The following is a 24,000-nucleotide window of genomic DNA, read 5'->3' on the forward strand; positions in this document are numbered from 1 at the left end:
TCTATAACTTCCATTATTAATCTGCTCAATTACATCTGACTTAAACCTAAATAATCGCAAAGACAACCACCACGATTTGCTTTTGTTTCGTTGAATTAGAAAAATATTTTAATGATTTATGTATTGTGCACCTTCCTGAAAGGTAAAAACATTCCAAGTTTATTTTCATGAAGTATTTCATTCGATAGCTTGTTTCAACTGAAGCTCAAAAGAGGTATCATGTTTTTAGTCGTCCATAGTAGATACATCATCATAATGATCTACTGGAGTCGACTTTGACTTTCATCCTTACGGGTTCGACAAATTAAGTACCAGTTACTGGGGTCGATCTAATCGACTGGTCCCCTTCCCAAAAATTTCGTGCCTTGTGCCTGGAGTAGAAAAGAATATTTCTTTTATGGAACCAAATGAAGAATTTTCTGCTTGCTCGTTCAACCTGCGAGAGTTGGCAGCCTCAGTTCTCTACCGACTTACCTATGACCGAGGCATTGAATGTTGTAGTCCAAGATAATCGATGCCCGAAATAAATGTATATTAAATAATCAAAGTAGGGAGCGCTTTCGTTATAGGTCTGCTCAATCAGGTCCAACGAGGGACTAACCAACAACAACAATTACAGCAATAACGACAAGAAAAGCAAGAACAAGAACAACAGCAACAACCACAGCAACAACAACAACAACAATAACTACTACCGCAACCACAACAGCATCAACAGCTTAAATAACAGCTACAATAACAACAACCACTAAAACAATAGCAACTGCAACGCTTCGAATTGCCGCCATGAAATATGCTCCGTTGTACAGTAAGCCAATTAAAAGTGGCTTTACAAGACTGTTCGACTTGCTAGTTATAGTAGCCAAATCACCCTTAGATATGAAAAGAAGCTAGGTCAGTTCAATAAACTGTATACATCGATTTAAAACAATTGACCGGTTTAACTTCTCTCTCTCTCTCCCTCTCTCCCTCTCTCTCCCTCCCTTCGTCTCTCCCTCCCTTCGTCTATCCCTCCCTTCGTCTCTCCCTTTCTCCCGCTTCTCTCTATGCATACGCACGCACACACACACACACACACACACACACACACACACACACACACACACACACAGATATATGCATATTCATTGTTTGGTGTTAACTAGGACTCCAAGTGAGGCCTTAACGACTTGTTTGACCAGTCTGGCTGGACAAACCATCAAAAGGTTAAACTGGAAGTCCCAGACAACCGAAAAACAATCGATAAATTTTACTTTACTACTTCTATACTCTTTCACATTATTCAATGTTCGGTTGTCTTCTAGGAATCGAAAAGCAATATTACATAATTCACTCTGACACACACATATACAGACATATGCACATACACACACAGAGGCACACATGCATGCCTATGAATTATATGAGCTCAGCACGCAGTAACAGATTAGCATACGTTTCTGCAGTAAAAGGAGTAATCCTGCTGTACGATGGTATATGATAGCCAATAAATGTAGAAGAGCTTTCACATGCAAGCTATAATATATATATATGTGTCCTCTTAAGCTTTGAATCACTAGGTCTGATAAAATAGTCCATATATCAGAAACAAAAAGAAAACAAATAAAATCAGTGACAGTTAAAAATCTGCTTGGAATTATTCACTAGCCTGTATGGTCTGGCTAAGTCAAAATGTTTTTTTGTAGTCTTCCTTTCTACTTCGAGAGTTTAAATGTAGTTATAAAAAATATGTCCTTCTGTTTAAATGTAATTTCAGTAAATTTCTATATCTTTGTGCAGCTGAGGATTGCTCTGCATTTTACATTTAATGTAATGCTCACATTGCTTAATTAAATGGAGTCGCATGACACGATCGTACTGCATTAACTTTGGATATCCTTGTTGCTTATTTTGACTGTATATATATATATATATATATATATATATATATATATATATATATATATATATATATATATATATATATATATATGTATATATATATATATATATATATATATATATATATATATATATATATTAAAGATAATAAGAGTGAAAAAACTACAGAAGGCTTGTGTTACTTGGTTAAAGTATATATTTAAATTATGTCAGAAAAATGTTAGAAAAATGTTAGAAAAATGTTATAAAATCTTTTTGGTATATAAACATTGTATTTTGAGAAATAACCGGTTTCGTGTTGTCTTTTCAAATTTCTCTACTTCATTGTGTCGTGTTCATACATGTATGTGTACTTATTAAGACAGTTAAAAGACAAAAGATGACATGGACACGACAAAATATTTTGATTAAGTTTTGGTTTAATGCAGAAAATATTGGACGAGTTTTGACAATTTGGAAGCCAGTTCTCCATCAGAAAAGAAATCGTTTGATGCAGAAGGGGATGAAGGAAGAAAAACTCGGGAGGTATCGATACCCCATGTATACGTATATATATATCTTTTTATATACTCAGGCCTATTCCCCATTTTTGTAGGAGTGTCTGGCCACAACAAGGCACATGTCAGGCATTCTGTTTATTTTCCCAGCACAAAAGGAGCGAGCTCCGTTCTATGTTCGGGTCAAAGCATAGAACGCAACCCTCCAGCATCAGCTGCGGGGCCCGACGGCATATGCTAGTCTACCCCTGCCGCATCATGCTAGTTCTGTACCCCTTTCGGCAACATCAAATTCACTCATCCGTCCACAAACACTCTCCATGCTTTCCTATCATTTATAAACTCTCTTGCCTCTCTCACTCCAACACCTCTAACCACCAAAGCTTTTCTCACTCCATTCATCTACCCACACAAACCGAGGTCTGTATGTACGTATGTATGTATGCATATATCTATGTGTGTGGCGAGTAATTTTGATATACATTCAATACACAAAATCCCACTTTTATCAAATTTCTTGTTGCTTATAGGAATTGAATATTAATTTTCAGATGAAAAATATTTATTAGTTTAAAACAAAATGAAACAAAATTTAAAATATCAAAAAAAAAAACATCAAAAGAAAAAAACTGTAACTAAATTACCCTTGATATTTATTTTCTATGATGGATGTTTATACACACTCACACTTTCTCACTCATATTTTCTCACTCTTTATAAAGATATACACGTTCTGCATCCTCTTCGTCTCTATGATACTTTCTCTGCCACCTAGCCTATTATGTGTTCCCATTCTGCATCACTTATGCTGACTCTCATTCCTTACGTCTCTTTTATGCTCTCACCATCTCTCTCTACAATATAAAGCGTGCCTAGAGAAATCAGTAAACCGTCCAACCAGCGTATCTATCAGCCAATATTATACAGAGATAAACCAGCATAATAAACAGATGTCTCTACAGATCAGCATTAACTAGGCTGCCTGCCGTTTATAGCACGGTTACTACGATATATAATATATAGTGCAATGTAAATTAGTTTGGTATATAATTATATTTTAAAAGAACATACTGTTACGAATGTCTATTGAAGAATTGGATTATAAACTATGTCTGTGATGCTTCTCGACTTAACAGAAGACACACTTGTGTTTGAAGCAACTAGAAAACAAAGACGAGAATACTTTGGATTTTATAGGCAGTCTCTTTCTCATTGATTTCAGCACACTGTCATTATGAATTAAAACTGTGTGCTGGCAACTGAGACGAGATGAGAGCCAGACTATCTACGTCAAAACTGTTTTGAAGTATACAGAATGTAAATGCTCTGTGAGAGTGTGTGTATGCGTCTGCATGTGTATATGTGTGCATGTATATATATATATATATGTGTGCGTATTAGTTTATTGCAACTGGCTATCTACCTATGTATCTGTCAAAGTTTCTGTATGTGTGTGTGTGTGTGTGTGTGTGTGTGTGTGTGTGAGTGTGCGCGTGTGTGTGTGATTATGTATAATATCCAATACATAATACTATATATATATATATAATATACAATGCATATTTTTATATAAATATATATATATATATATATATATATATATATATATATATACACAAATAAAAAAACACAATATATTATATATATTTATCAATATATATATATATATATATATTGGACATTATATTTACTCACACACACACACACACACATACACCAACACACACACGCAAACACACACACGTATAGCGAGAGAAAGAGAGAGGGAGATCGATAGATACAAATATATATGTATGTGTATATATATATATATATATATATATATATATATATATATATATGTGTGTGTGTGTGTGTGTGTGTGTGTGTGTGTGTGTTTGTGTATAATAACTTAAAAGCCGCTCAATCGGGCGGCTTTTAAGTTACCTCCTGTGGAGAGCTCTTCATTTGGCCTTGGGCCCAACAATGACACTTCATGCATTATTTTTCAGGCAATGAACAATTTTCATCAAAACAATGAATATAATTTGCTGACTTGAAATGTATTGCAAAGCTGCATAATAAACAACATTCTTTGTTTTCTCATTCAGGGGTCAGTACAAATAGCCTGTTTCTATTCCCTACCCTTGAACAACCAGCCTATAGCTGGCCGTAGGCAACAATTAACTTACCTTTTAGAAGTTCAACGATAATTCTTCTGTCGCTACTTAATTTAAAGACAATAAGATCTACGTAGGACCTTACTTTTCGTACAAAGAATTATTTGCAATAGCTGGTACCTATTTAAACTCCTGCTTGTAATTAGAAGGAACATTACACCACTGTCGCTAAACACTATTTTAAAGTGCAACTTTTATGATTTGGAATCGCTCTAAACATATTTGACCATAAAGACGTTTGAATTTTAGTATTTTGTAGAATTTTTTAAGGTAATAATAAAATTAGTCGAATCCATAGCCCCGACGGCCCATGGTATGAGAATAGGTCCGACAAATTTTATTAATATCTCAAAAAATACCAAGTTTCCAACATTTTTATGGTAGAAAGTCATGAGAGGTAATATTCTATGATAGAGTGAATTCAATACGTATTTCAGTTCCGAACGTTATGCTGCAGGTGTTATGGTTAAATTACTTGATACAATTATAATATTTGGAGAAAGAGTTTTTCAAAATGCTATTTTAGAAATTACTTTTGGAAATAGTTATAATATTTAGAGAAATAGTTTTTTTCAAAATGTTAGGATTAAGAAAAAAACCATGAATGAAGAATAGTAGAATAGTGAATAGTAGAAGATTCATTGAATAGTGAGAGAAGAGTTAAAGCATGAGGAATAGTAGAAGTGTCATTGAATTGTGAGAGAAGGGTTGAAGCTTGAGGAATAGTGGAAGTGTCATTGAATTGTGAGCGAAAGGTATCGGAGGAGTAATATTGAAAAAGCGTGACACAGTGACAAACTGACATTTGCTTTCGCATATATTATTATGGAAATGTTTGTATGTGTGTGCAGTTGTATATATATATATATATATATATATATATATATATATATATATATATATATATATATATATACATCTATATTCATATATATTAACCACCGATTAACATATATTTTGGGACTGAAAATCTGTAGATGGGGAAAGCGCTTAAACACAACACGAGAATTTCCATCGGAAAGGTTTGTCTACTGCCGTTTCTGTTTTTTTTTTAAAAACAAATTCTTTATAATACAAGAAAATCTCTCTCCAAATTTTGTGACTGTCACAAGAATTCTTTACAGAAATTATTTAAACTCACATGCACGCACGTGTATGTTTATCTGTGTGTGTCTGTGTGTATGCGCGTGCGTGTGCGCCATGTGTGTATGTATGTATGCATGCATGTATGCTTTTATCTTTGTATGTATGTATGTAGGTAGGTAGGTAGGTAGATAGGTAGGTATGTGGGTATGTGTTCGTGTGTGTACATATAATGTGTACGTATCTGTGTGTATAAATATATATAATGTCATATTCCTATTTAGCTTTCCTGATTTGCATTCAAATTCATAGCAAAACTTTCCATTAATGTTTTTCCTAAATATATAGAAGATCCACCCGTATTACTTTCAACTTTAAAGTAGAAGGAATTATAAAAATATAGAGAAACTGATCGAACGCTAAAGAAACTAACTACAAAAATTGTGCAAAATAAAATGGTAAAATAAAATTAGGAAAAACGATGGAGCGAATTTACTTCAAAGAATTTTTTGGTCTGAGGAATTTACATACTGAAAGCTTGGTATATTCAAGAATTACTTAAAAATTATCAGTTGAAAATTCCAATTAATATTCGTAGTACTTAAAAACATTAAAGCCGGGTTAATGTGAATTTGTATAGCATTCCTGGCCTTTAAGTTGTATGGCAATGGATAAATTGATGGAGAAAGAAATGACAGAAAAATTTTAAGGTGGAGTACTTGCGCAGACTGAAACTGATCCTTAAGTCGAAATGAAACGAAAGGAATAAGATCGAAGCTATCAACGCCTGGGTTGGTTTCACTCACTAGATATGGAGCAAGGGTGATGGCATGGACAGTAGACGAACTAAACAAATTAGGCAGAAAGACAAGGAAGTGGCTAACTAGATATGGGACACTCCACCCAAAAAGTGACACAGACAGACTGTACCAAGAAAAAGAGAGGGAAGAGGATTTATAGGATGCAAACACAGCGTTAGAGCAGAAGAAAACAACATAGTATGGTATATAAAAAATGCTACAGAACCGCTCGTAAGAAGGTCAGCTTTGTGTAGGATGAAAGATTGCAAAGGTAAAGAACTATACAAGAAATTGAAAACGAATGAAACTGAAAATAGGTGGGTAAAGAAAAGAATACATAGACAATTTCATCAGAATGTGATTAGGGCAGAATTTGTGGACAAAATGGTGAAACCGTATGGCATAGTAGCAGTCAATGTACGCCAGTAGCCCAGAAGGAATATAAGAGACGCCACGACAACACAGCAAGGTTTGTCCATTGGACACTTTGCAACAAGTATGGACTTGATAGAGCAAAAGTGTGGTACGACCATAAACCCGAAGGCATCATCGAAAATGTCAATGAAAAGATACTGTGGGATTTTATGATTCACTGCGACCATGAGGTAGAGAATAGGAAGCCGGACATAGTCTTAATTGAGAAAGAAAGCAAACTATGCTGGATCATAGCTATAGCTTGCCCAGCTGACAACAAGGTATGCGATAAGGAAGAAAGAAAGGTCGATAGATATGACAGGTTAGCTTGGGAGATTAAGTAGTTGTTGTCGATGAAAAGGTGGTAGTAGTATCAATAACTGTCGGAGCCCAGGGAACAGTGAGTAAAAACCTGAGAAGTACATGGAACAAATAGGGGCTGCAATAAGGCTGGAGCACTTGCAGAAAACAGCACTGCTTGGAACCGCTCGAATACTCGGGAAGGTGCTCGAAAAATAAGGGTTGTTACCTTAGTTCACTGGTAATGAACAGTTGACACCATAGTACATCTCCAGTGTTAGAAGCTGTGGAAAAGAAATGGTATAATAATAATAATAATAATAATAATAATAATAATAATAATAATAATAATAATAATAATAATAATAAAGTGCAAAAAAAGCGTGTTAACTGGAACGACTCATGTACTGAGAAGAGCATTATGAAAACAACATCCATTCATGATTTCTTTTTTTTAAATACATATTTTACCTGTGAATTTGTGTGTGTAAACTGGGAATGCATACAACGAGTTTCTCTGCACTAGGTGTACGGAAAACACTCGGCGAGAAATAGAAGAAAATTTGAAGAAAGAAGAAGAAAAAAAACAACATAATAATAATAACATTTCAAGATTCAAGTTCCTCTTCACGAAGGTAAAGAGATTAGAAGAGCGGGACTGTTATTTATAATAGAGATAGAGATTTACTCTGTTTATTAAAATGAAGACGAAACGAATGAACAAAATTTCGACTCTGCGTGTGCCTTTCAAAATATAGAATGAAATTAAATTCAAAGATAGGAAACCCTGAAACAATAACAACAACAACAACAACAACAAATTACACGAGTCTCAGGCAATCAGCTAATGAGGCAAAATGGCTGACCGCTACGACTTTCCGTGCGAATTTCGCCATATTTAGTTATTCATTTGTTGATGTACTTATTTATTTGTTTAATATTTACTTTAATTTCCTGCTGGAATTAAATAATTAAATGGTAAATATTGATAGATTATTAGTTGTTTATGTTTTTTTGCAATTAATATGTTTTTTGTTTGTTTTTCATCATTCTTTTTAGTTAATTTATTTTTAACCACCATAAACACGGGTGTGGTTATGTCGTATGAAGTTTGCTTTCCAACCACATTGTTCCGAGGTTCAATCCCATTGCGGGGTACCTTGAGCAAGTGCCTTTTACAATATCTTTGAGCCGACCAAATCCTAGTGAATGGATATGATAGACGGAAACTGAAATCGTCATACATATATATATATATATATATATGTATATATATATATATATATATATATATATATATATATATATATATATATGTGTGTATGTATGTATGTATATACATACATATGTGAGTATGTTTTTGTGTCTATGTTGTCCACTAACACCGTTTGACAACGGGTGTTGGAGTATTTACGTCCCTGTAATTTGGTGGCTCGGCAAAAGAGAGCGATAAAATTACCAAGCTTTACTGGGATCGATTTGTTCGACTAAAATTCATTAAGGCGGTGCCCCACCATGGCAACAATCTCAGGCATGAAACAAGTAAAATATAAAAGATCATAAAGTTTTGAATAAACAGAGTCTTTTGATCGGTGGATTAAAAATACCGCCTGAGGTTGCATTTAGTGATTGACTTTCACAGTTCGAAACCCACTGGAGTACATTTTGTTTTTCATTTCTAAAGAAGAACCGAGAATGGATTTAGTCAATTATATGCTTCTAGAAAACTGTGACAGTTATAGTGGTTCAAGAAAATAATTTATTATTATTATTATTATTATTATTTTTATTATTATTATTATTATTATTATTATTATTATTATTATTATTATTATTATTATTATTATTATTATTATTATTATCGTCATCATTGATTGAGAGAGCAATGCATACCATCAAAGCGACATTGGAGTAAAATATAACGCAGTATACACATCATTACTGTCCGTCTGATAAGGGTGCACCAAGCACATGCATCACAACCATATGTGCGCAGCATGTTGATCTCATATCAATACAAACTGCACACGATCTTTTAGGCATGGCCCAGATAGGATTTTCTTCAGATAGAGTAGCCCATCGCGCTCAAAATGTCCTTGAATAAAGTTTGTTTAAGGATGTTGAACAAAATACCCATGTCTCCAGGAGTGAATTATTCAAACCCCAAAGAATTCCACTCAACACATAGCTATGATATACCCCCACTACTTCTGCTTCTGATCTGCGATGCACATATCATCAGCTACCAAGAGACATGCTCAACTGGTTAAAGTCAAGTAACTGACAAACAAATCTGTGGTATTCAGCAGAATATTTGATGTAGCCCATCTTTTATACCAAGACAAAACAATGAACATGATAACACTTCCAACCAATCAAGATCATAAGCCATGAGAGCCACTGCCTGGTACTGCATCAGGACATTTATCATTATTATTATTATTATTATTATGAGGCGGCGAATGGCAAAGGCGGTGAGCTGGTAAAGGCGGTGTGCTGTTAGAGACAGTGATCTGGCAAAAGCGGCGAGTTGACAAAGGCGTTGAGCTGGCAGAATTTGTAGCATGTCCAGTGAAATGTTTAGCGAAATGCTTCATCTGTCTATACGTTCTGAGTTCAAATTCCGCCGAGGTCGACTCTGACTTCCATCCTTTCGGCATCAACCAAGATGATACCCCAACTTTTTTTCTTTAGTATATATATACATACAGACATATATATCCGTTTGTTTTTGACTGTCAGAGTACTCGATATCATAGTAAAGATCATTATACATAATTGTAGTAGTAGTAGTAGTAGTAGTTGTAGCAGCAGCAGCAGCAGCAGCAGCAGCAACAGCAGTAGTAGTAGTAGTAGTAGTAGTAGTAGTAGTAGTAGTAGTAGTAGTAGCGGCAGTAGTAGTAGTAGCAACAGCAGTGATAGTTTCGATTCGCTGTGCTAAATGTTATTAGCTAATAATCTGATAACATCTTCATGAGTCACCGCGTCAGAAGTATTTCCATTTTTACCAATTTTCTTTCTAAATCCAATCCTGAGATTATTTTTAAAGAAAACAAATATCTTTTTAAAGCCTGCATCACGCACGCGCACGCACACACACGCACACACACACACACACACACACACACACACACACACACACGCACGACACGCACTGCGCACACAAATATATATATAATATATATATATATATATATATATATATATATATATATATATATATACATATATATATATATATATATATATATATATATATATATATATATATATATATATATATATATATATATATATATATGTATGTATGTATGCATGTATGCATATTGTGTTTATTGTGGTAAGAGCGGAAGTGTAGATGTTGACTAGCAAAGCAATAGACACATTGTTGATTGATTATAGAAGAAGATTAGTCTATATTTAGAAATCGATCGAGAAATATTTTAATTAGAATTAAAATAAGCCCATTAACCATGCCAGTAATTTAGAACAGGTAACCATAGCAAAGGTCATTGTAGCCTTGAGCTAAATGGCAATCATTATTTTAAACTAATATTTCAATTGTTGGTAATGGCATAGTCGCTTGGTAAGATGCTTGTTTCCCAACAAGATAGTTTGAAGTTCAATCCCACGCCTGGCACAGCCCCAAACAACCAAATATTTGTGAGTGGATTTAGTAGACAGAAACTGAAGGAAACCCTTGTTTTGATATATATATATATATATATATATATATATATATATATATGCATGTATATATGTAATTATGTATGTATGCATATATAGGTGCGGTTGTGTAGCAAAAAGCTTGCTTCACAACCACATGCTTCCGGAGTCATTCCCACTGCGTGGTACCCTGGGTAGGTGTCTTCTACTAGAGTCTCGGTGCAGAGCAAAGACTTGTGAGTAGATTTGGTAGACGGAAACTGAAAGAAGCCCGTCGTGTATACATATGTGCGTGTATGTGTGTGTGCGTGTGTATGTTTGTATCTTTGTGTCTGTGTTTGTCCCCTCCACCATCGCTTCGGAACCGATGTTGATCTGTTTATGTCCTCGAAACTTAGCGAGGTTTACAAAGAATAAGTTGTGGGGTCGATTTGGTCGACTAAACGCGGTGCTCTAGCATGGCCGAAGTCAAATGACTGAAGCGTGAAAAAGAGCAACACACACACACACACACAGACATATATGTATAAGGCAAATAATAAAAAATAACATATATGCGTACACAAAAACAGACAAACCCACACATATAAATACGCGCGCGCGCACGCACACACCACACACATAAACACACACACACACACACACACACACACACACACACACACACACACACACACACACGCACACACACACACACATATGTGCGAGTGTTTCTGATCGACCAAACCACTTCTTGTTCACCGGTGATGAGCTCTTTATGTCACCGTTCTACAAAAGCCCGATAGAAAAGATACCAGACTCAAGAAATAAGCACCGGGGTAGTGCTCCAGCATGGCAGCAATCCAATGACCGAGACTAGTAAAAGATAGATATATAACAACTGATAATCTCACATAGTAAAAATACAATAATCACCATTCCTATTCGTTGATATTAGTCATTTCACTCTTTACACCAACTGATATCTTTCTCACTATTATCTCATGCTTGTTTCAGTCGTTCAACTGCGGCCATGCTGGGGCACGGCCTTGAAGATTTTTCGACGGATCAATCAACCACACTACTTTGGATGTGCCTTTTTTTTGTTTTGTTTTAAACCTGGTAATTACTCTATGGGAAACTTTGCCGAATTGCTAGATCAGAGGGCCATAAACACACCAACACCGGTTGGCAAGCAGTTACTGAGACGGCCAAACGCAGATACAGAGACACACACATTAATATTTCTGTTTATATATGCATGTATGTATGTATGTATATATGTATGTAAGTATGTATGTATGTATTTATGTATGCATGTATGTATGTTTGCATGCATGTATGTATGTATATATGTTTGTATGTATGGATGGATGTATGCATGTATGTATATATATATATATATATATATATATATATATATATATACATATACATATACATATATATATATATATATATATACATATATATATATATATATATATATATATATATATATATATATATATATATATATATATATATATATATATATATATATATATATATATATATATATATATATACATGCACACACACAGATATATGTATGTATATATGTATACATATATAAGTATGTATGTACGATGGGCTTCTTTCAGCTTCCGTTCACCCAATCCACTCAAAAGGTTTTCGTCTACTCGAGGCTATAGTAGGAGACACTTGCTCAAGTTGCCACGCATTGGAACTGACCCCTTAACCAAGTAGTTGTGAAACCAAGTTCTCACTACACACCCACGCCTATATAGTTTATAATACGTGTGTATATATTTATACGCTGCTCCTAAAATAAGCCAATATTCCTCGATGTATACAAAATTCATGATCCCGATTGTGATTCTAACCTCTGCGTGGCTAGAGACTGAAATTTAATATGGAAGCTTCTAACGGCTTCAATAGGATTACTCCATCTATCCCCTCTTATTAGAAAAGCCCTTCAGCTTTTCTTTCTTCCTTTTACTGTTCCATAAATATGTTTCTGCTGAATCCCGTTAAGGCTCGCCAGTTTCTTCGATGATAGAAGCTAAAATGCGTTTAATGTTGCGAGTCGGAGTATCGGAATTATAATATGTAAATTGTTTCCCTTTATTTTATATTGTATATTTATGTATGCAACGCGTGGGAATAAAGAAGAATGTATATAAGCAAAGATACAAAATAAAACAGAATAGAATGTTTTGGTGGAAAAGGATTCTCACGTATGCATAGCGATTATCACATGTAAAAAAGATATTAAGAATTTGAATAAATATTTTTTCGCATTCAGGAAACCGGATAAATAGAATCCAAAATCATGTTGGCAACATAACAGAAAATTTTCCAAGAAACATTAGCACACATGGAAATTAGAATGGCGCAATGTAAAATTTGAATATTCTTCACTTAATATTCTTCACTTAATGTAAGTATCAAGGAAAAAAACCGAAATGTACTCGAAAACAACGAGAGGAATTTTTTTTAAATACATAAGCACGGTCGATTTACTTCAGCGTTTCTTCGATAAAAGGTCATGATGACTGTTAAATTCGAGAATCAAACAGGAGGTATGCTGCGATCAAAACCAACTGGTTGCCGGTAGATTTTACTGTGCCTTGATATAGTTATCGTAAGAGAAGATCTATATATTAACCCGTCTTTGAAAATAGAAGATTATCAGGCAAAAAGCCTTCAGATATCAAAGGATTGATATGCGTTCTGCATGATGACGATATTGTGAAGAAATCAGGAAGTAAATATGGGATAAAAGACAAAAGCAAAACGTATAAATTGTTGATTTTTATTATTTTGTTTACTTCAAAACGATTTCTCTTGCTGATAACAAATTTCTTCATCTTTGATGTTATAACTGAATAGCTTAGCATTCGACAATGTTAAAATCAGTATTATTAAGATGGAGAATGGATAAAGTCAACAGAACACAGCCTATTTATCAGTCATGTTGTTGGTGCATGTGATTTAATAGGGAGAAAGAAATAATGAAACAAAACTACGAAAACGATATATCAGAACATAAATAAAGCCATGAGTTATGAATAAATAAACATATACCGACTCTCATGTATTCTTTCTAGCTTCTACCTGTTACTTGTTTCAATCGTTAGACTGCGGCCATACTGAAGCAACGCATTGAAGAATTTGTAGTCGAATGAATCGACCCTTCTACATTTTTTAAAGCCTGGTGCTTATTCTATCGGTCTTTCAACCTAACCGCTAAGTTTCAGAGATGTGAACGTCAGTAGTCAAGCGGTGATGGAGAACAAACACAGACATAGAAACGCACAAACACACACACACACACGCACACATCCATGTAAATGTGTGTGTATCTGTGTGTGAACGCACGCGCAAATCCACATGCAAGGCTTAGGTGGATCCGAAGCTGCAGTAAAAAGACTTGCCCAAGGTACCACGTAGTGGGACCGAAGTATTAATGTTATTGTTAGACCAGTAGGCACCTTTTATCGCAGCTGGGAATGATGAAGATCTAAATAGTAGGCCGCATTTACATTTATATATATATATATATATATATATATATATTGCTTCCCAACCACATAGTTCCGTGTTCAGTCCCATTGTGTGTCAGCTTGAGAAAGTCTCTTTCACTATAGCCTCGAGCTAACCACAGTCTTGGGAGTGGATTTGGTAGACAGAAACTGAAAGAAGCTCGTCGTATATATATATATATATATATATATATATATATATATATATATATATATATGTGTGTGTGTATGTATGTATATATGTGTGTTTGTGTATTTGTGTGTCTGTGTTTGTCCTCCTACCATCGCTTGACAACCGATGTTGGTGTTTCCACTTCGGTAACCTAGCGGTTCGGGAAAAGAGACTGATAGAATAAGTATTAAAGGCGGTGCTCCAGCATGGCCGCAGTCAAATGACAGAAACAAGTTAAAGAATAAAAGACATACGAAAAAAAATATATATATTTACTTACACACACGCACGCACACGCACACAGAGGCACACACACACACACACACACACCGAAGCACACACACGCACACACGCACACACGCACACACACGCACACACATATATAAATGTACAGTAATTGATTTAGAGCATACGCCTTCGTCTATTCAGCGAAATTAAGCAGCGTCCAGCGTTGGTAGCACCTAGATGGGGAACCGCATATGAAGCCTAGGTGCTGTAAGCAAAACCTGTAATTGGGAGGCGTTGCTCCAGTATGACCGCAAACAAATACTGAACATAAGAAAAAAATTTTTTTCTACTCAAGTCACGAGACCTACAATTTTGGGGGAGTTGGGGGGGGGGGCAGTCGATTAGATCGACTCCAGTATGCAACTGGTACTTAATTTATCGACCCTGAAAGGATGAAATGCAAAACCGACTTCGGCGAAATTTGAACTCAGAACGTAAAGACAGACTAAATACCGCTAAGCATTTCGCCCGGCGTGCTAACGTTTCTGCCAGCTCGCTGCCTTATAAGGAAAGAAATAATAGGCAGGATTAGGGCAGCAAGTTTAAAGGAAGCACTTTAATCGTTCCGGTCGAACCCCAGTAGTTAACTGGTACTCCGTTGCACCGATAACGAAAGAATGAATTATACAGTTGACCTCGATGGTATTTTCATCTTCAAACCTCAAAACATAAAAATCCATATCTAAATACCACAAGGTATTTTGATCGAACATCTAACGATTCTACAAACCTACATCTCCGAAAATATGAAATGCATTATCTATAAATAAATATGTAATAATAATGAAAAATCAAAGAATCGCATACGAAGCAGAAGGTCTAATATAGAAAACAGATATAGGATCTGGTCGTTCATCTGGGAATGATGCAATCTGGGATTGATTTTAAAGCAAGAAAGTAAATCAGTAAATATTAACTGATCTGTGAGAGAGGCACAACAGGCATAGATTCTATAACAAACTGGAATCTACGGAGGAAATGGAAGGAGAGATTTAAACTGAACCAATATTTACCAACCACAGAATAAGCTGTTAAAAGGAATCGGCAGTGCATGTATGGAAGGGAACAAATATGGCGACAGAAATAATATTAGCATAATCAGCACTTTATACACACACACACACACACACACACACACACACACACACACACACACACACACACACACACACGCACACACACACACACACACATATATATATATATATATATATATATATATATATATATATATATATATATATATATATATATATATATATATATACATATATATATATATATATATATATATGTATATATATATATATATATATATAGATATATATATATATATATATATATATATATATATACATATATATATACATATATATATACATATATATATACATATATATATAAAGGCGCAGGCGTGGCAAGAAGCTTGCTTCCCAACCACATGCTTCAGAGTTCAGTCCCACTGTATGGCACCTTAGGCAAGTGTCTTCTACTATAATAGCCGCGGGCCGACCAAATACTTGTGAGTGGATTTGGTAGACGGAAACTGAAAGAAGCCCGTCGTACATATATATATATATATATATATATATAGAAGAGACCAAAGTGTACGTACACCGCTATGTGTATATATATATATATATATATATATATATATATATTACATATGTGCGCGTGTGTGTATGTGTATGTGTATGTATGTATAATACAAAATGGGACAAGAGCGCAAAACATCCAGATAGACGATACAAAGAAAGCAAAAAAGATAGATAGATAGATAGATAGTTCAAATAAACTATCAGTTCAAATAAATGAGAACACTTAACGGACAAGAGGACGTGCATAAGAAATCTATTAGCTTGACGCTCGGTGAAAAGAGAGTTTGATGTTTCGAGCGTAGATGTTCGTCGGAAAGGAGAAAAGGAAATGTTCAACGCAGGAAAGCAGATCGCCAACAGCACGTGTGTTATTACATTGCTATAAACTTAGAGTATATTCGAATCTGTAAGAAAACTTGCGCTGTAATTTTGTCAGGGAGAAAATTTCTCCGTATAGAGAGATAGGTGTAAACTCATTTAATCCTTTTGAAGGGCCCTCCAGTCAGATTGATGGCTGTATGCATTTCTCTTTCTCACCATCATATAAGTACGTTTAGATACATTGATGCATATGCATGTATACGTATCTGAGTACCTTTAATAGAGTAGAACGAAGGTGTATGCAGGTTACTATCGAAATAATTTCATGTATTTCAATTGTGCTTTAAAACTCATTCAGGATTAACACAAACCACTCAGAAGATAAGAGACCAGCAGAAGTGACTTGAACGAATATGAATCTATTGAAGAAAACCGTTTCATCTCTTGTATAAATTTCTCACGTAGTTCCAATCGTCTCAGTCGTAAATTGATAGCTCAGTGAAAGACCAGCGTCCCGTTCAGACGCCCAGTTGTGACGTCGGTCACTTACACGCTATGGAAACCGTGTAACCTACCTATGAATCTTCGAACACGAGACATTAATGTCCAGTGGGGCTTATTACATATCGTCATTTCGTAGATATTTGAATTTGTGTTCGAAGTGTGACGGGGTCGAACTTGCCTTTCATACTTTCGGGGTCAATAAAATATGGATCAGTCGACTAATGGGGTCACTGTTAATATAGACATATATATATATATATATATATATGTTGTGTGTGTGTGTGTGTGTGTGTGTGTGTGTGTGTGTGTGTGTGTGTGTGTGTGTGGAGGCGCAATGGCCCAGTGGTTAGGGCAGCGGACTCGCGGTCATAGGATCGCGGTTTCGATTCCCAGACCGGGCGTTATGAGTGTTTATTGAGCGAAAACACCTAAAGCTCCACGAGGCTCCGGCAGGGGATGGTGGCGAACCCTGCTGTACTCTTCCACCACAACTTTCTCTCATTGTTTCTGTTGTGCCTGTAATTCAAAGGGTCAGCCTTGTCACACTCTGTGTCACGCTGAATATCCCCGAGAACTACGTTAAGGGTAAAAGTGTCTGTGGAGTGCTCAGCCACTTGCACGTTAATTTCACGAGCAGGCTGTTCCGTTGATTGGATCAACTGGAACCCTCGACGTCGTAAGCGACGAAGTGCCAACATATATATATATATATATATATATATATATATATATATATATATATATATATGTATATTTGTTTTGCAAGATTTTGATGTGAAATCGTGTGTTGAAACAGATGGTGTTGTACTTGGGGATGGTCATATTGCCAGTTTAGCCAATAAAAACACACGCACTGTATATTTGGTGTTAATTTGCTTCAGCTTTATATTATATTAATCTTAATCTTATTTCGGCCAGAGTTCTTTCGTCACACTTCTGTGACCTCATCAGTGGTCCTTTGTTTCCTTCTTTCTTATGTGTGTCTCACCTTGCTAACTATCAGCCATCTTGTATTCTGTATTCCTATTGTATGTGTCTACGCATGCGTGTCCTTCAATGTGTCTATGTCTTTTGTAAGTGCATGTGTGTGTAGACACATACAATAGGAATACAAAATAAAAAATGGCTGATAGTTAGCAAGGTGAGACACACATAAGAAAGAAGGAAACAAAGGACCACTGATGAGGTCACAGAAGTGTGACGAAAGAACTCTGGCCGAAATAAGATTAACATTAATATAATATAAAGCTGAAGCAAATTAACACCAAATATACAGTGCGTGTGTTTTTATTGGCTAAACTGGCAATATGACCATCCCCAAGTACAACAATATATATATATATATATATATATATATATATATATATATATATATATATATATATATATATATATATATATATTTAAGTTTCAGCTTAGAGCTGCGGCCATGCTGATGCACCACCGTGTTGCTACACTGTTATTACAGGGAGCCTCTTACAATATGTGGCACTTGGTGAAGAATGGAGTTTGATTTAGCAACCCTCATTTGCACCTCCTGCCGCGAGGTAGGTTCATCTGGGACTCTCGATAGGAAGAGGTCCAACTTTGATTTAAAAACTCCTACATCTACTTTGTGCAGATTCCTCAGGCTCTTTGGGAGAATATTAAAAAGCTGTGGGCCCCTGAATCCCAAGCTGTTGCAGTAACTGGTCCTGAAGCGCGATGGCATTGCTGGGATCTTTGGCACTATGCAGTGTCGTCCCGTTCTGGCATTGGTGTAGCTTTCAATGTATATATATATATATATATATATATATATATATATATATATATATATATATATATATATATATATATATATATATATATATATATATATATATATATATATATATATATATATATGTATATATATATATATATGTATATATATATAATATATATATATATATAGAGAGAGAGAGAGATACACACAGATACATATGTATATATATCATTTACTATATATACATATATATATATATATATATATATATATATATATATATATATATATATATATATATATATATATATATATATATATATATATATATATATATATACATATATATATATATATATATGTGTGTATATATATATATATATATATTTATTTATATATATATACATATATATATATATATATATATTAAGTATATCCGAGCGTCAAACTAATACACCCTTTTGTTGTTTACACCACCTGTTTTTGTCTGTTGTTTTTTGTCGTACATTTTTCCCATATATATATATATATATATATATACATATATATATATACATACGTATGTATGTAAGTATGCATGAATGTATGTATGTATGTATGTATGTGTGCATGCATCTATGTATGTATGTATGTATGTATGTATGTAATATTCCCATCCTTTCTTGGCTCATCAATATTTGCGATAGTTATCTCAATGAATGTTCGAATGATTGGAATAATCTCGTGAAGGTCATTACCAACGTAATAACTTCGAGTTTTCCATCTGTGATTTGACACAAACTGGAACGAGAGTTTCAAAAACCATTCGGAAGGTAGATACACAGTCGAATCAAAGCAAGAGTGTATGAATTCCTTGAAGAAGGCAAAAAAAAAAAAAAAAAATGCACATATCTTGAATAAATATGGACAATCCTCAGAAGACATTTATACACAACATAAGTGATTATTTCTTCATTGAAGGACATATTTTAAGACAGTTGAAATTAAGGGCTAGATGGGCGTTAGGACGATCGTCGTGCCTGTCGAAGGAATGATCCTTTAGTATGCATATGTAGATTATTAGAATGTGATAGATCATAATTTTGTACAAAGAAATTCTGCAGATTGATAAGGCCTGATGCAAAAATATCATTGATTTATTTCAATCAGCTGCATTTTCCCGACATTTTTACATGAGAAAAACAACGTTTCAATTGTTCTGATATAATTGACCGCCAATATAGTTGTAATGATTTCCTATGGCCTTTGATTCATGTGAACGTGTCTTGACGCCAGTTTTCCTTCGATACCAATCGATACACAGTTGCAATCAAATACAACAGAATATTTGAAGGATGTTGCCGGAAAAAAAAGAGAGAAAATATCAATAAGCCGCCACGTTGATTTCTAGTACAGTTTAGTAATTTCTAGTAATCTCATACCATATGATGGCATATCAACACGAATGATATTACGCATACACGCTCGCGTGCACCAACACATACTCAGACATGCATGTGAAAACAAACACACTTAAACATACATTGATACAGAAATATAGAAACAAACACAGAGCACACATTCACACGTACATACACACACATGCACGCGTAGATACACACAGGCACAGGCACACATACACACTCTTACAGGCGGCACATACACAAACAATCTCTCCTACAGGAATACTATTACTTTTATTAAAAAGTCGTTTGTCCAGATATCACTTTTACTTCATTTTCTCTCTTATTATACCTATATATATATGAGTGTGTGTGTGTGCGTGTGTGTGTGCGTGTGTGTGCAGGCATGTGTGTATGTGTGAGCGCGCATGCGTCTGTGTGTGTGTAAGTGTGCGTGAGAGAGAGAGAGAGAGCGCGTGCGTGTATGTGTATGTATATACATATATATCTACATGTATAGGGAGAATTCGCAAAAAAGAAAAAAACAAAAAGCGAAGACAGGTGGTGTAGAAAACAAATAGATGTATTAGTATAACTCTCGGGAATTGAAAAAGTCTTTAACGTTTCGAGCCTACGCTCTTTTCCACAGAAAAGAACACAGAATGAAACAAGGAGAGAAACATATATATATATATATATATATATATATAAACATTCCCTCAATACACACAAGAGAAAAAAGCTAGGTCAGTTCCTCCTCAACTTTTTGCGAACTCTTAAATATATTTCCTGGGTATATATATACATATTTTACCAAATCCTTTTTGTTATAACAATGTTGTAAACTGTTTCAAACATATTCTTATTATCATTATCAAAGAATGTATACATGTATTTTGATACTTAAACTGTTTCTAACATTTTCTATTATTATCAAAGAATATGTATATGTATTTTTCCATATATGTATTTTCATACTTACACTGTTTTTAACATTTTCATCTTATTATCAGAGAATGTGTGATAATCAGTATGTAACATTACAAAGCTCATACAAAGCTTTATACTTTAAATATATTCCTCTTATTATCATCAAAGAATGTATATATGTATTTTAATACTCAAACTGTTTTTTAACATTTTCTATTATTCTCAAAGACTTTTGATAATCTTTTTCTAAAAAAGTGAAACCGGTTAAGTGAATAAATATCTTTAAAATAAGTGCATTTTCAAACCTTCTTTCACATATATATATATATATATACACACACACAAGAAGGTGTGATAAACCGGCTTTAATTACAAAGTACAACATTTGTTTCTGTGCAGTTCGCACCACTTGCAAGTTAATGAGTTTTCATTCTCATACGGTTACATGAAATTATATTACATCCAGCAATAGTTGTGTGCCGGTGCTTCATCAGGTACCTTGTAGCCCCTTCACAGAAACAAATGTTCCAATTTGTAATTAAAGCCCGTTTATTCCATCTTTTTGTATCAACTTTTATATAAATTCTATCTACGAACGTAGTTCCACATGTTTACCCTTGTCATGGAATAAACATGCTGTATGATGGCGTATGGTAGCCAATAAAATGTATAGGAGCTTTTAAATAAATGTCGTATGGTTCCTACCCAGATGTTATTGAATATATAGTCTATTGTTCCACGATGGTAAGATCAACAAAATATATGCACCATGTGGTGAGAGATAAATGTTATTCAATAAATATATGGTTCTATGTGCTATTATAAGTTTTATGCGACGAAAGCATGCCAGACACTACTTTTTAATACATCTGGTGTCTCGGTGCAATCTTCAGGCAATGCCGTTTTCTCTTTCTTTTTTAGATGCTGCTTGAAGATTGAGTGAGACACTAGACGAGATAAAGATACTGCCTAGCATGCTTTCATCGCATGAAACTGATAATAGCACATAAAAACATATATTGTGTTAGTTAAATAATATATATATATATACAAACACACATACATGCACACATACATACAAACGTATGAATACGTGTGGCCGAATTCTGGTCAGTCGAACCAGTTGGTGGGTGTTCACATAATGAGCTGAAGCGGTGAGCTGTAAAGTTACCGGAAAGAAGGCCTCGGATCGGTGCACATTCTCTCGTGATGACCTCTGGCATTGGGTATGCGGAGTTTTCGACTAACTGCATTTCCTCTACTTATCTATCCAGGCTCTCAATATATATATACATATATATATATATATATATATATATATATATATATATATATATATATATATATATATATATAATGCAAACAATTTTCTTTCTCATCTTTCCATTGGATTATTCACTCCTCCCCAAAGCCGTTGACTACATAATCATCGTTAAACTTGGATTTTCTACACCTGAAGAATTCCGGCTTTGATTTGGAATCCGCTAGTGCTGATTGCCTGCTATTCGGGTACCTCAACATGCGATGTCATGGCAAATTTGGAAATCTGAGAGAGGGAATACATGAAGCCAGGCTGCGGCAGCCAATGGTGCCTCTCCGAGAAGACATTATTAGTGAGTGGAGTATCTTAGGCAACTGTCATGGGGTCACTTCCGTTTGTGGTAACCCTCTCAGTTATGCCAGTCTTAGTTGCGATGTTTATGACGCGTAAGTAGCAGAACATCAAGATTATTCTGGATGCTAATCTCTACAGAAAGATTAAGATACCATATATAAATGGACTGCTGAAAACAAAACCCAATCAACTATCGAAAAATTCCAACCCTTCCTCCAGCAGCCTACTTACTCTAACATACCGCAACAAAGATACTTTGCACCAAAACGAGCGTTAATTCCATAATTCCAGAGTCAAACACAATGCACGACCTGGGAATTAATGAGGAACGATGCATCGTTTCACGTGGATTCTAAGAATGTGCAGACCAAGGGACCAGGAAATTAGGCTGGTCCTATGGAGAACATTGATCTTCAGCCGTCCAAAATACTTTTAATTATGGTCACTCACCCCTGGCGTCAAATTAATAAAGGAACTGGAGGCAGTTGAACGGAAATATACCAAGATTGCGTCAATGGAATATTTGAATTACTGAAAGATAGCGAAAGAAGACGGGGAAGGTTCGCTGTGATATACATATGGAAGATATAGGGGTTGGCACCAAACTTTGACATCCTTATCTATACAAGGCCCCCAACAAGATGTCACTGCACTGTTACATATTTCCCAACTATTCTGTCTAGTATAAGGACCAGTTACAGCAATGGCTTGGGGTTCAAACCTACAGCTATTTAATATCATGCCAAACACCTGGCAGGACTACATCGAGTGGGGATAGCTGTTTTTAAACTCCTTGATTTTCTGCTGTCTCAGATCTCACATAAAGCTACATTACGGCAAGAAACTAAGACGGAACAAGCATATCAAACTCACTTCTTCATCAAAAGCCAACGACAAAGGGATGGTCTTCGAAAAGTATTCATAGTGACAATGCACCAGCATGGTTACAACGTATAGGCCGAAACGCATAAAAGAATGTGCGTGTGTGTGTGTGTGTGTGCGCGGGTGGACGCGTGTTCCTGCTTCTACAAGATAAGGGAAACGGTGACTTCAGAGTTTCAGCCAGCAAGCCTTTCTTGAAGAGTCCCGCGAAGGCAAGAAACCCGAAACCTCGAA

The 24,000-nt window shown here is 35.0% G+C and overlaps 1 protein-coding gene across 3 annotated transcripts in view; it reads right to left on the reverse strand.

The window, feature by feature from the left end:
• Positions 1-24,000, reverse strand: part of LOC106870405 (cadherin EGF LAG seven-pass G-type receptor 1) — a 538,322-nt gene that overhangs the window by 369,955 nt on the left and 144,367 nt on the right. For all 3 annotated transcript variants that reach the window (XM_052966877.2, XM_052966875.2, XM_089350213.1), the window contains exon 3: positions 7,364-7,418. The gene's annotated coding sequence lies outside the window, so the exon portion shown is untranslated. The remainder of the gene's footprint in view (positions 1-7,363; positions 7,419-24,000) is intronic.

This window comes from Octopus bimaculoides, chromosome 4, assembly GCF_046866305.1.
Source record: "Octopus bimaculoides isolate indiv1 chromosome 4, ASM4686630v1, whole genome shotgun sequence".
Lineage (NCBI taxonomy): Eukaryota > Metazoa > Mollusca > Cephalopoda > Octopoda > Octopodidae > Octopus > Octopus bimaculoides.